The sequence below is a fragment of the Humulus lupulus genome, chromosome 1 (assembly GCF_963169125.1).
Source record: "Humulus lupulus chromosome 1, drHumLupu1.1, whole genome shotgun sequence".
NCBI classification, from domain to species: Eukaryota; Viridiplantae; Streptophyta; class Magnoliopsida; order Rosales; family Cannabaceae; genus Humulus; species Humulus lupulus.
Genome location: NC_084793.1, coordinates 181883668 through 181898076, shown reverse-complemented (window position 1 = coordinate 181898076; position 14409 = coordinate 181883668). Strand labels below are relative to the sequence as shown.

Here is a 14409-nt window from a genome sequence, read left to right as displayed (position 1 = left end):
CTTGTTAGTATTAGATTTCTTGAATACGATATCATCTTTGGTATGGATTGGCTAACCAAATGCAGAGCGATGGTGAATTGCAAATGAAGGAGGGTGATGTTTAATCCACCTGGGGAAGAACCATTTGTGTTTCAAGGCACAGCTCGAGTGAAGAATTTTTGCTATGATCTCCACTTTGAAGGTGAGGAAACTATTGGATGATGAATGTATCTGTTACTTGGCGAACATAATAGACAAGGATAAAGACACTAAGCTCCAACCAACCGAAGTAGAAGTGTTGTGCGAATTTCCGAAAATGTTTCCTAAGGATCTTCCAAGGAAACCCCCAGACTGAGAAGTTGAGTTCGAGATCGAGTTGATTCCAGGTACCACACCTATTTCAAAGGCACCATACTGGATGGCACTGGCGGAGCTCAAAGAACTGCAAGGGCAATTACAAGACTACTTGGATAAAAGATTTATACGACCAAGTCATTCTTCATGGGGAGCCCCGGTATTATTCATGAAAAAGAAAGACAGCTCCATGAGGATGTGTATAGACTTCCGCAAACTTAACAAGGTAACGATCAAGAACTGATACCCATTGCCCAGAATCGATGATTTATTCGACCAACTGCAGGGAGCATCGGTATCCTCGAAGATCGATTTAAGATCCGACTACCACCAATTGAAGGTGAAAGAATCTGATATTCCTAAGACTGCATTCCATACTCGGTATGGCCACTACGAGTCTGTGGTAATGTCTTTTGGACTCACCAATGCACCCGCGACATTCATGGATCTTATGCACAGGCTACTAGGTTAGTATCTAGACAAATTTGTGATCATATTTATAGATGATATACTTGTATAATCGCAAAACCAGGAAGAACACGCTAAGCACTTGTAACTGTTCTTAGAACGATTACCTGAGAAGAAGTTGTATGAAAAATTCTCCAAGTGAAAATTTTGGCTGACTCAAGTTTCCTAGGGAACATGGTGTTAGGAGGCGGTTGCAGTCGACCCGGCCAAGATCAAAGCGGTAAGACAATGGAAGGCCTCAAAGAATGTACAGGAAGTTCGCAGTTTCTTGGGTTTGGCGGGGTATTATAGGCTCTTTGTTGAGGGTTTCTCCAAAATAGCGATGCCTATGATCGCACTGACCCAGAAGAACATCAAGTTTGAGTGGACAGACAAGTGCGAATAGATTTTCCAAGAGTTAAAATCCATATTAACGACTGCTCCAGTGCTCACTATCCCAAAAGGCACAGAGGGTTATGCCATTTACAGTGATGCATCAGGTCAGGGACTCAGCATCGTATTAATGCAACACGTGAAGGAGATCGCATATGCCTCCCGACAACTGAAAAATTATGAGAAAAACTATCCAACACATGACTTGGAGTTAGCAGGAATAGTGTTCACATTAAAAATATGGAGACATTATCTATATGGGATCCACTGCGACATATATACGGACCACATGAGTCTGAAATATTTCTTCACCCAAAAAGAGTTAAACATGAGACAATGGATATGGTTGGAATTGTTTAACGATTATGACTGCGATATACTGTACCATCCAGGCAAGGCTAACAAGGTAGTTGATGCATTGATTCAGTAGCCAATGGCGTATGTAATGATGATGAAGGAAATACCCCAAGAACTACAAACCGATATCTCCAAATTGGATTTGGAAATAGCAGTAGATAGATTAGTAAATTTTTCTATGCAACCCACAAACATGGAAGCAATCCAAGGGGACAACTCGCAGATTTGTGGATCCAACGGCTGGTGCATGAGACTAAGAAAGACATGCGACCAGGGTTTCACATCTCGAAAGATGGAGTGTTGGGTTACAAGGGTAGAATATGCATGCCTGGTGATAAGGAGATCAAGAGACAAATCTTTTATGAGGCTCATAATACTCCTTATGTGATGCATCCGGGAACCACTAAGATGTATTGAGATCTAAAAAGATACTTGTGGTGGATGGGAGTGAAGAAAGATGTACTGGAATATGTGCACACTATTTGTTGTGTCAGCAAACCAAGATGGAGCATCAACGACTAGCAGGGTTACTACAACCGCTAGAGATCCCTTAATGGAAATGGGAGATGGTTACCATAGACTTTGTCACCGAGTTACCACACACTCCAAAAGAGCACGATGCAATCTGGGTTATTGTGGACAGATTGACAAAATCCGCTCATTTCTGAACCATTAAGATAACAGACAGTGCGGATAAGTTGGCAGACTTATACATTGTTAAGATAGTGCGACTACATGGAGTTCCCATCTCTATAGTGTTTGATCGTGACGGACGATTTACATCAGCATTCTGGAAGAGAATGCAAATGGGATTAGGATTAAACTCAAGTTTAGTTCTTCCTTCCATCTGTAGATGGATGGCCAGAGCGAACAAACGATCCAAATCTTGGAAGACATGCTAGAGCTTGTGTGCTGGATTTTCAGGGTTCGTCGAGTGTAAAACTTCCATTAATTGAGTTCGCCTACAATAATAGTTACCACGACTCAATAAAGATGGCTCCGTATGAGGCACTATTCAGGAGAAAGTGTCGATCTCCAATCCACTGGCATTAGGCCAGTGAGAGAAAATTCTTGGGATTAGAAGAAGTAGACCAAGCTACGGAGGACATTAAGTTGATCCGCCAGAGGTTACAGACCGCTATAGATCAATAACGTAAATATGTCGATCATCAAAGGAGACCTTTATATTTTGAAGTAGGGAACAAAGTGTTGTTAAAAATAGCTCCACTATGAGGGGCCATGAGGTTCGAAAGAAAGGGAAAGTTGAGCCCTAGATACATCGAACCGTTTTAAATTTTTGAAAGCATTAGGGAGGTGGCATATCGACTAGTCCTTCCGCCCATGTTATCTAGATTTCACAATGAGTTCCATTTGTCAACATTGAGGAAGTATGTGAATGACCCCACCCATGTGCTATGTTACGAGGAACTTAGTGTGGATCCTCAATGAGTTATGAGGAAAAACCAGTAGCAATTCTTGATCGGAAAGACAAGGCGTTAAAGAGCAAAATGATACTTTTGGTGAGGGTGCAGTGGTGTAACCACGACACTGAAGAGGTGACTTAGGAGACGAAAGTCGAGATGCAGGAGTTGTATCCCCACCTGTTTTGAGTTTCGAGGATGAAACTTCTATAAATTGTAGGAATTGTGACGTCCTGTGTTTTGAACACACGTTATTGGCCGGTTCGGGCCAGTGAAATATTATTTTTAATAATATTATTTGAATTTGAGACAATTCATGACTTTTTATAGCCGCTTTGATGATCTGGAGAATGATATAGTCTTTTTGCAAAGAAAAACTTGGTCTTGGACCAAAGGGTAAACCGTAATGGGCGAAAAGTCCCAGATTAAATAGAAAAAATACTATGGCATAATAATATTTTTAGACAATTGGGGAATTTATTGTTAAACCAATAAATTTTATGAAATTTGTTGAGGTTTTAATTCCAATCAATTATGCTTAAGGGTGAAAAATTCTTACTTTGGCCTTGAAGAGCATTTTGGTCAGTATAAAATAAATTGACAAATATTATTTTTGGTCACAAAATATTCAAATTAATTCATGTATAAAAATTTAAAAACTATAGGTTAAAAGAAGGAAAATGCCTACTTAGCATATTGGTGAAAATTTACTAATAGCTAATTTACACATTATTTGAGGTGTTAATTTTATAATATATATATATAAGCAAATAAATGACGGTAGAGTTCGGCCAATAGGGGGATTGAAATGCATGAGGTGTCACTCATGCATGCAATAGCCCAAAAAAATCCTACCCCTAGTTAGTCTATAACCAATCACATACAGAGCCTCTCTCTCACCCTCTCACTTCGGTTCACTCTCTCTCTTTCTCTCTCAAGGAGAAACTCCGTTGGAACTTGAAAGCAAGCTTGAGAAACTAAGTTCTAAGATTAGCTCTAGATCTCCTCTTATTTTCCTTCTACATGTCGAACCTATGGCACCCCATCTCCATTTTTTTCTCTGAGTCTACTCACTTGTGTCCATGGTTCTAAGGTCTAAAGGTTCAAAGAGCAACCCCAAGTCGTGCAAGCCCATTTAAGTGCATGCATGCAACCTTGAGCACCAAAAGATGTAATTTCTTCAGAGTTTGAGATGTCAATCTCTCTCTATTATTTCCTCATTCACTTGTGATACAATCTGACCTTGTGGTGTTTTGGAAAGGTTTGAAGGTATTGGAAGCTAGTGGTGAGATTCAAGGCTTAGGAGAACACAAACCCAAAACCTGGAACAACAAAGGGTAAAAAATCTTGTGCTTTTGGTTAACTTTGTGTATGATTGGTAAATCTGATTTTGATGTGTAATTTTTGTGTTTAATCCTTCATTTTGCATGTAGTAATATATTTAGTGTGGTATGATGATTTTCATGCATTCCTGTGGCCTAGGTTTATGCTAGAAATCTTGGTAATATTGTTGTGAGTAAAATTGCATGCTGTCAAAATTCGTGATCTGACTTCAACCATGTCAAACCACACTTTTTTGCCTCTGTTTATGAAAATAAATTATGTATTTGTGTAGTACTTTGAGATTACTTGATGTTAGGCTTTAGAAAATCACAAAAAGGTATTTTTAAGCTCAAGCTATGCACTTTTTGGCATTGTGATGCAAATCTGGAAAAAAAAAAAATAGTGGGCAGCATGCATTGTCCAGATTTCATTAATTATTTGAGTGGGCTATACTATACAAAATTATGAAATTTTATAGGATGATAGTTTATGTATGTATAAAAGTCCCTCTAAAATTTTAGAGAAACAAATTTGTAAAGTTTGCCCTAAAATCTGGAAAATGTAAAATATTGACCATAACGAAATGAGGTTTTTGGGAGGTTGGTTCACCCAACCTAAAATGAGATTCGACACGAGGTTTTTGCCTAGTTCCTATCTTGAAGCTAAGGAATAAGTGAACAAAATTTCAGGGCCTTTGGCCAAAAACACGACAAATGGCAAAGGTTTGAAAATTGACTTTTATCACTTAATTAAAAGTTAAAGTTAAAAATGTGAGAAATGGAAATTTGTTCTTTTTTGAAATTAATTAAGGACATGGGATATTAAATCAATATAAATCAGTTTGAGATAAATAAAATATGATTTTTACCATTTTAATAAATTAAGGGTCCAATTGCCCTTCTTTTCAAAAATACCATAAAAGTGGTTTTAGGCTATCTTTTAAACTTGGTAAAAATTGAAGGTTATGCTAAAAGGAATCTTTATAAACAAAGGGTAACTTTTTCAAAAAAATATATATATAATTAAGAGTAAAAAAGGAGCATTTTTGTATTATAAAAGAAAATGGTATGTTTTCTAAAAGAGGGAAAAATTATGGTATGAGATTTTGTAAACTCTTTTGATTCTAAACAAGAGTACATAAGTATCAAATAAAATAATTTCTTCATGAAGAAGTATTAAATCACACGATATGGAGAGCATGCTACTTTGAGACCGATTCCTACGATAATTTAAAGACCGAAATGAAAATCTGACCTTTATACATTATGAAGTGTGTAGGACACTACTGTATAGATTCTATGTGTATTGATTAAGTTGAACTATTATAGAATATTAGCTATAAGTATATGTATTAGTTTAATCCGAGTACATTGTATTAATAACAGTAACTGCTATGGGTAAAATGATTAGCAGTATTAAGGATTGTGCTAGAAGCTAAGTATTTCATGTAAGTTAGCCTTTTCCTTTCTTGGCTATAACATGAATATATTAGTGTGTGCTTGTAGTAGTAGTAGATTGCACTAGTTTTTTTGGGTCATTAAGACCAGGGTATGCTTGATACCCACCTTTGTAATGCTTATGCATTCTGCAGCTTAATGGTAAGTGGGTTTGAGTTGAAGCCATAACTTTGGTGTAACACCGTCCAGGTTGGAGCTAGGACATGGTAAAATATAGTACGGGTTGAAGCCAGGCCATGGTGAAATATAGTCCAGGTTTGAGTCAGGACATGGTAAAATATAGTCCGGGTTGGAGCCAGGAGAAGGGTAAGACATAGTCTGGGTTGGAGTCAAGACAAAAATGAAATGGTCTAGGTTGGAGCCTGGGCAGCGATAATATAGTCTGGGTTGGAGTCATGGTGTTAATAGTGAATCCGGGTTGAAGCCAGGACGTTAAAAGTGAATGCAGGTTAGAGCCAAGATCATTTGTGTTTGTTTGAATTAATTAAATTGTGTAATTATATATCTTAAATGTTCTGAGATTTTCTGAGTGCAGGTTTTATGATATGTGTGGAATTTGGTTGTTATGTACAACCAAAGTGTTAGTTTCTTATATGGTTATTATTTGAGAAAATTGCGTGATGGGGTTGGAAGTTATCCAATACCCTAGGACCGGTAGTGGTAACTACCTAAGGTCAACCCGTTATCAAGGTTTAGTATACTTGTGTTGTAAAGCTATTCTTACTAAGCTTTGTTGCTTACCTAGTTATTCATGTTGTAGGTAAGAGCAAGATGGAACGATGAGCTCCGGATTCTGCTTGCGGATATGTACATGTGGCCCGACCTGGGGATGGTTTTGATGGATCACCATTTTCAAAAGACAAAGTTTTAAACTCGATATGAGTTTTGGGATAATTACTAAATTATAACTCTTTGGATAATTACTTGTATTTCAGTTTTCTAAACTAAAAGTTTCCGCACACGATCTTTTAAAAGTTTTTTTATATGGATTTTTGATAAGGTGAACTAAAGTAAAAGTTTTACATTTTCTGCAAAATTTTGTTCTTGTATATTTTTCAGGTTGTCACAAATATAACAGTCGAAAGCATGATTGTTGTTATCTTCTTGGCGACTTTTATGTGGAAATGTTTAGATGACATAGAGGAAAATGAAGTTGGTGCGCGCTTTCCTTAGCGAAATTTCGACAACTTAACGGTTGCACTTTAACAATCCTAAAACTTTAAACCTGCAATTTTCAAACATGCAGAATATTAACAACACTTATATAAAATAATATATAAATATATTAACAGTATTCATAAAAAATAATATACAAGCATATTAACACTAATAATTGTGTTACCTAACATAGCTTATTTTAACTATTCTTTTTTTCAAATGAATTTAGACTAGTTAGCAACTTCAATTAAAATACATATCACATTAACTAAAAAATTATACCCATTTTCAAAACTCAAAATAAAAAATAATATAATTTTTTTAATTTTTAATTTTAATTTCAAATCTAATTTATCTTTTTTCACACAAAAATATTAGTAAGATACAAAACGTCACACAAAACATAATACAACACAAATATCACATTAATATGATTTAAGAAAAAGAAAAAAGCTTCCACTTTTCTTCAAATGTCCAAAGCAAATTTATCCAAAGTTCTCTTCCAAAATGTCCTTTAAAACTAATTTTTCTTCCAAAATGTCGACAAACGATCAGAGTATAAAGAGGAAATTAAAGTTGCTCGATAGGCTTAATGAATATGTTGAGCAATAGGAAAAGAAGAGGTGCAGATGCATACTGTAACGTCCTGCGTTTCGGGTACCTTGAAACGACTTGGGTCGGGATTTGATTAGTGCTCAAAAATATCATTTTATTAGTCTTAAAAGTGTAAAATTAATTAAGTTTTAATTAATATTTTCATGGATTTATTGTCATATATTTTATATTTGAAAATATTAATTTTAATTTAATTTTCAGGAAATCAAATGTATTTTGTCACAAAGAAAAAGAAAGAAGAAAGAAAGAATTAAAATTGAAGAAATCCTTAAGAAAATGGCATTTTTGAAGATGGAATGGCCCAAACAGCCAAAGCCCAAGCCAAAATCTGCTCCCCCACGCTACCACATGGCAGCTTGCCATTCGTCCACCCGAGCCAGCCGAGCCGAGCCGAGCCACCAACAGCTGCCACCTGCCACCGTCTGACACGCTTCCACGCCTGACAGCCGCCTGCCGAGCCAATCAGAGAAGGACACGCGTCCCACTCGCCTGCGGCTGCTCCCCACGCACCCGACCGCCACCTGCCACTGTCCCCCACGCGCCTGACGTACTCCTTGCTGAACCAATCAGTGCTTGACACGTGGCCACGTGTCTGCTGCATTTGTCCCCACTTCTCCCACTTTGCACCTATTTTGCAGCCATTTTTCCCATTATTTTGTACACGGTTCTACACGTTTTTTAGTCCTATTTACACTATATATAGAGTACCAAATGGGGTAAAATTTCATCAGATTGGAGAAGGAAGTGTAGAGAGTATTGTTGGAGAGAAAAACACTTATTTTCTTCATTTTCTTTCATTTATTTTACATTAATTTGAGTGAAAACAATGCCTATTTTAGGCTAAATTCTCTTGTGGAAAGGCTAGAGTGGAGTTCATGTTTAACATTATATTTTTAATATATTGATTCTTTATTTTGTTCTTCATTTCTATATATTTGTTACAATTAAATTTATTTTCTTCTAATATTTATTCTAAATTTATTATTATCTTTTACATAAGTCTAGTCATGCTCTTCTTATGTAAGTTAGGTTTTTAATTTAATTTAGGATATTTGTTATATTATATACTTTTTACTGCATTCTGCCATTGGTATTTTGTCGCTCTAAAGTATATAATATGATAGGTTTTTAAAATTAGAAGTTAGTATAATTTAAGTAAAGAACATATTTTAAGGTGAGCTTTATTATATATATTTTCCAACTATAATTAATGGTGTAGAATTATAGTTGAGTATAATGAATCAATTTTATTAAAATATAGATATGTTTGCATGAATGAAACTTATGTCTTTCATATTTTCTTTCTAATTTTAATTCCTCAATTTTTTTTATTTAATGTTTATATTCTTTTTCAAAGTTACATCATTTCAAAGTTTATTATTTCTGATTTACTAATCTTCCTTTTTACTTGTATTTTACTTCTCTGTGGATACGACATAGCCCAATTACTACTGCGACCGCTTAGGAATTTATTGGGCGATATCAATTTTTGGTGCCGTTGCCGGGGAGGCAATTCTACAATTAAAGGTTTGCCTAGTAAATTAATTTTTTTTATATAAAAAAAAGTAGTATAATTTTTTTATTTCTCTTTTATTTTATTTTTCCTTAGTAATTTTTTTTATTCATTTATTTATTTTATTTATTTATTTTTTGTTATTGTTTTATTTTATTCATTTTAAATTTAGGTTTAGAATTTTATTTTCTAGATTTAGGTTTTTTTTCTGAAAAAATCATAAAAAAAAAATTTTTAAATCAAACAAAGTATTGAGAACATTTACGTAATTTTTGGAAATTAGTAAAATCCAAACTTGTTCTGTCTTAGAAAAATTGGTTCTTAAATAAGGTATGTGTTAGCGTTACCCTCCAATCTTTTCTAAGAACCTCGGGGAGTTCTAGAAAAGCTCTTGGGCCTAAAGTGGTACCTTGGCAGCCTTTCCAATTGGCCTGGGAACATTTTGGTGTATACTTATTACATTATTACACACTTGCGCTTATAATACTTACAAATTAAAAAATATTTAGGCCACGAAACAGAGACGCACTAGGGAGATTTGTGAGACAACAAGTAGAAACTTGAGAAAACTCTCCTAGTTCGTCGTTTTCTTCCATTCGTTCAAACACTCCCGATTCACTTAGACTTCCTGAACCACCCACGATGGCTCATCAAGATGAAGTCCAACCAAGAATACTACAGGAATATTTACATCCTACGCGTACAGCCACACCTTCATGCATAATGTATCCCAACAATATGCCAAATTTCGATTTCAAACCCGGCATGATTAACCTCTTACCAACCTTCCATGGGTTGGAAAATGAGAGTCTGTACGTGCATATACGGGAATTCGAAGAGGTGGTGGCTACAATCAACAACCGAGCTGATGTCACCAACATTGTGAGATTGAAATTTTTTCCTTTCTCTCTCAAAGACAAAGCAAAAAGCTGGTTGTATTCCTTAAGGCCTAGATATATCGGAACATGGGACGAAATGACAAAAGCATTCTTTGCCAAATATTTCCCGCCCCATAAGACTAGCAGCCTTAAGAGGCAAATCTCTACCATCATCTAGAAAGACCATGAAACTTTCCATCAGGTCTGGGAGAGGTTTAGAGATTTGATAAATCAATGCCCACATCATGGATACGAAAGCTGGCGTCTGATCAGCTATTTCTATGACGGTCTCACAACCGGACAAAGACAATTTGTACAAATGATGTGCAATGGAGAATTCCTTCAAAAAGATCCCGATGAAGCTTTTGAGTACCTCGACGATCTTGCTGAAAAGTCCTACACATGGAATGGACCGAGTCCTATGGACAAGCCACGATCAACTGGAATCTACCAATTGAGGGAAGAGGACAACGTCAAAAGACAAATTGAATCATTGAGACAACAATTCGAGGCTTTCAAATCTCAAGAAGGTAGAGGAATCCACATGGCTGCAAAGGTAGAGACACGAGATCCATGCTTCATCTATGGAGGGACGGAACATCAACCGCAAGAGTGCCCAACTCTTGGTGAGCTAAGAGGAGGAAATGAGGAACAATGCAATGCTTTAGGGGATTACAAGAAGCCTTATAACCCTTTCTCAAACACTTACAATCCCAATTGGCGCAACCATCCAAATTTCAGCTGGAAGGATTCAAACCAAGCATCTGGAAGCCAATGGAGGCATGAGCAGCAACAACCACCAAAATCATACAACGCTCCTCAAAATAACATGCAGTCAAGTAATTCTCTTGAGAATACTTTGCAAATGCTTGCGAAAACTCAAATCTTGTTTCGCACAAATGGTAGAGGAAATGAAGGACATGAAAATCCAAATGACAAAGCTAAACACTACTTTGGCGATTCAAGAGCATGGGAGACTTCCCGCTCAACCTCTAATCCATCAAAAAGGGCAACACATGGCACAAACCTCCTCCTCTGCAGATATAAATTTCAAAGAGGTTAATGCCATCTCTACTCGAAGTGGTCAAAGTACGGTTTCACCGTTAACTAAGACAACGAGTATGTCAATGCCCACTCCAGATGATGATGTGCCAATAAGCATTCCAGTAAAGGCACCCTTTCCTCAAGCTTTGAAATCCACTGTAAAGGTACTGGAAAATCATGGTGAAATCCTAGACCTTTTAACACAAGTGAAGATCAACTTGCCATTGTTGCATGTGATCAAACAAGTGTCGGCTTATGCCAAGGTTATCAAGGATTTGTGCATCGTTAAAAGAAAGCATCATGTCAAGAAAACTGCATTCTTGGCGGAACAAGCTAGCGCGGTAATTGACTGCAAAACACCGCCTAAGTACAAAGATCCTGGTTGTCCCACCATCTCGTGCCAAATAGGGGAACAGGAATTTGGTCAAGCACTTCTAGACTTAGGAGCAAGTGTAAATCTCATGCCATATTCAATATACTTGCAATTAGGTCTAGGATAACTCAAGCCCACATCTGTGGTGCTACAACTGGCTGATCGATCAGTTAAGAAACCTCGGGGAATAGTAGAAGACATTCTGATTCAAATTGAAAAATTCTATTACCCTGTTGATTTTCTCATCTTGGACACTCAATCTAAAGTGAGTATAGAGTCAAAAATTCCCATAATTCTCGGTAGACCTTTCCTCGCAACAGCAAATGCACTCATTAACTGTAGGAATGGTCTCATGAAAATCTCTTTTGGGAACATGACTCTAGAAGTGAATGTTTTCCACATCGGCAAACAACCACCCGACAACGATGAGTGTTTCCAATCCTATCTGATCGATACACTTATTTCGGAAGAGGTCGAATCGAAATACACGTCTAGTCATTTTAATCACCTCTTCCAAATTTCAGAAAGTTCTGAGCCCGATGAGTCTGTAATCAACCCACGAAATCGTCAAACACTCACAGGCTAAAAGAACCATGTTTTGGAATCCAATCTTTGAGGAGCTCCCTCAAGATCGAGAAACACCAAAACCATCCATTGAACAAGCTCCTCAACCAAAGTTGGCCCAACTTCCTGATGGTCTTAAGCATGTTTTCCAGGGAGCTGACAACACTTTTCTTGTCATAATATCTTCCAAGATCAATGCCACACAAGAGCGCCAACTCATTAATTTGTTGCAAGAACAAAGAGATGCATTAGGATGGACAATAGCTGACATGAAAGGTATTAGTCCATTAATTTTCTCCCATCACATTCAATTGGAAGACGGGGCTATACCGCGTCGTGACCCTCAAAGAAGATTGAACCCAACGATGAAGGAAGTAGTAAAGACTGAAGTCTTGAAACTTCTGGATTCTGGCATAATCTATCATGTTGCTGACAGTAAATGGGTCAGCCCAACTCAGGTTGTTCCCAAGAAATCTGGGGTAATAGTGGTACAAAATGAAAAAGGGGAACTTGTTCCTACCAATGTCACAACTGGGTGGTGCATGTGCATTGATTATAGAAAGTTAAATGCAGCCACCCGCAAAGACCATTTTCCACTTCCATTCATCGATCAAATATTGGAACGTGTGGCAGGTCATCCTTTCTATAGTTTTCTCGATGGTTATTCAGGGTATTACCAAATCGAGATTGCCTTAGAAGATCAGGATAAGACCACATTCACTTGTCCTTTTGGTACTTTTTCCTTTCGGCGCATGCCATTTGGCCTGTGCAATGCTCCAACCACTTTCCAGCGATGCATGATGAGCATATTTAGTGATATGATCGAGAAATGTATGGAAGTATTCATGGATGATTTGACAGTCTTTGAAGATTCCTTTGAATCAAGCCTTCTCAATTTAGAGTCTGTGCTTAAACGTTGCAAAGAAAAGGGCTTGGTACTCAGCTGGGAAAAGTGTCATTTCATGGTACCATCAGGCATAGTCTTGGGGAATGTCGTGTCAGAACGAGGAATTGAGGTTGATCAATCAAAGATTTAACTCATATCAAAGCTGCCCACCCCCAAGACTGTTAAAGACATTCGATCTTTTCTTGGGCATGCAGGATTCTATAGGAGGTTCATACAAAAAATTTCAACAATTGCCCGCCCTTTGTCAAACCTCCTAGCAAAAGATGTTGTGTTCAGTTGGACACCTGAGTGTGAGGAATCTTTCTGAACGCTCATTGCAAAACTCACTTCCACCCCTATCATTCAGCCACCAGATTGGAACTTACCGTTCGAAGTCATGTGTGATGCTAGCAATTATGCTATAGGGGCCATCTTAGGTCAAAGAAGGGAAGGGAAGCCCTTCGTTGTCTATTACGCAAGTAGAACTCTTAACAGTGCTTAAATGAACTATTCTACCACTGAAAAAGAGTTACTTGCTGTAGTATTCGCACTTGACAAGATCGTTCCTACCTGATTGGTTCACCTATCACAGTCTTTACGGACCATTCCGCCTTAAAATACCTCCTTTCAAAAAAGGATGCTAAGGCGCGTTTAATTAGGTGGATCCTTCTGTTACAGGAATTTGATCTGACCATAAAAGACAATAAAGGAGTTGAAAACGTGGTAGCGGATCACTTATCTCGTCTTGAATTTTCTAATTCCGCTGATGGCCCAGCCATTCGAGATGACTTCCCTGATGAACATCTCTTCGCGGTCACTAAGTTGCCATGGTACGCTCATATAGTCAATTACTCAGTGACTGGCGAACTTCCAACTGCATGGAGTGCACAAGATAAACGTAAATTTGTGGTCGAGGTTTGTAACTTCTATTGGGATGACCCATATCTTTTCAAGCATTGCCCCGACCAAATTATGAGACGTTGCATTCCAGATGATGAAATTTTTAGTGTTCTGAACTTTTGTCATAATGATGCTTGTGGTGGTCATTTTTCTATGAAAAAGACTACTCCAAAAATCTTACAGTGTGGTCTTTATTGGCCCACTTTGTTCAAAGACACTAACAATTTCTGTCGATCATGTGAAAGGTGTCAGAAATTAGGTGCCCTGTCCCGACGACATATGATGCCATTAAACCCAATTCTTGTAATAGAAATATTCGATTGTTGAGGGATAGACTTTATGGGACCATTTCCACCTTCTTCTGGCTACCTTTACATTCTTCTCGCCATAGACTATGTCTCAAAATGGGTGGAAGCTATGCCTTGTCGAAATAATGATAACACAACTGTTGTGAAATTCTTAAAGGAAAATGGGTTATCTAGGTTTGGCACACCTCGTGCTATCATAAGTGATCAAGGCACCCATTTTTGCAACTATTCTTTCGAGACCTTAATGCAAAAATATGGTGTAATTCATAAGGTTGCACTGCCTTATCACCCACAGAAAAATGGCCAAGCTGAGTTAGCTAATCGAGAAATCAAGCAAATCTTAGAAAAAACGGTTAATCCTAACCGCAAAGATTGGTCCTCACGACTTCTCAATGCTCTCTGGGCATACTGCATTGCTTACAAAACTCAATTTGGTATG

General features: G+C 37.4%; 1 non-coding gene across 1 annotated transcript; it reads right to left on the bottom strand.

Moving 5' to 3' along the window:
• Window positions 1-10040: 10040 nt before the first annotated feature.
• On the bottom strand, window positions 10041-10147 carry LOC133813643 (small nucleolar RNA R71). Its single transcript, XR_009884650.1, has one exon. It is a non-coding gene; the product is annotated as a small nucleolar RNA R71 (small nucleolar RNA).
• Window positions 10148-14409: the final 4262 nt, after the last annotated feature.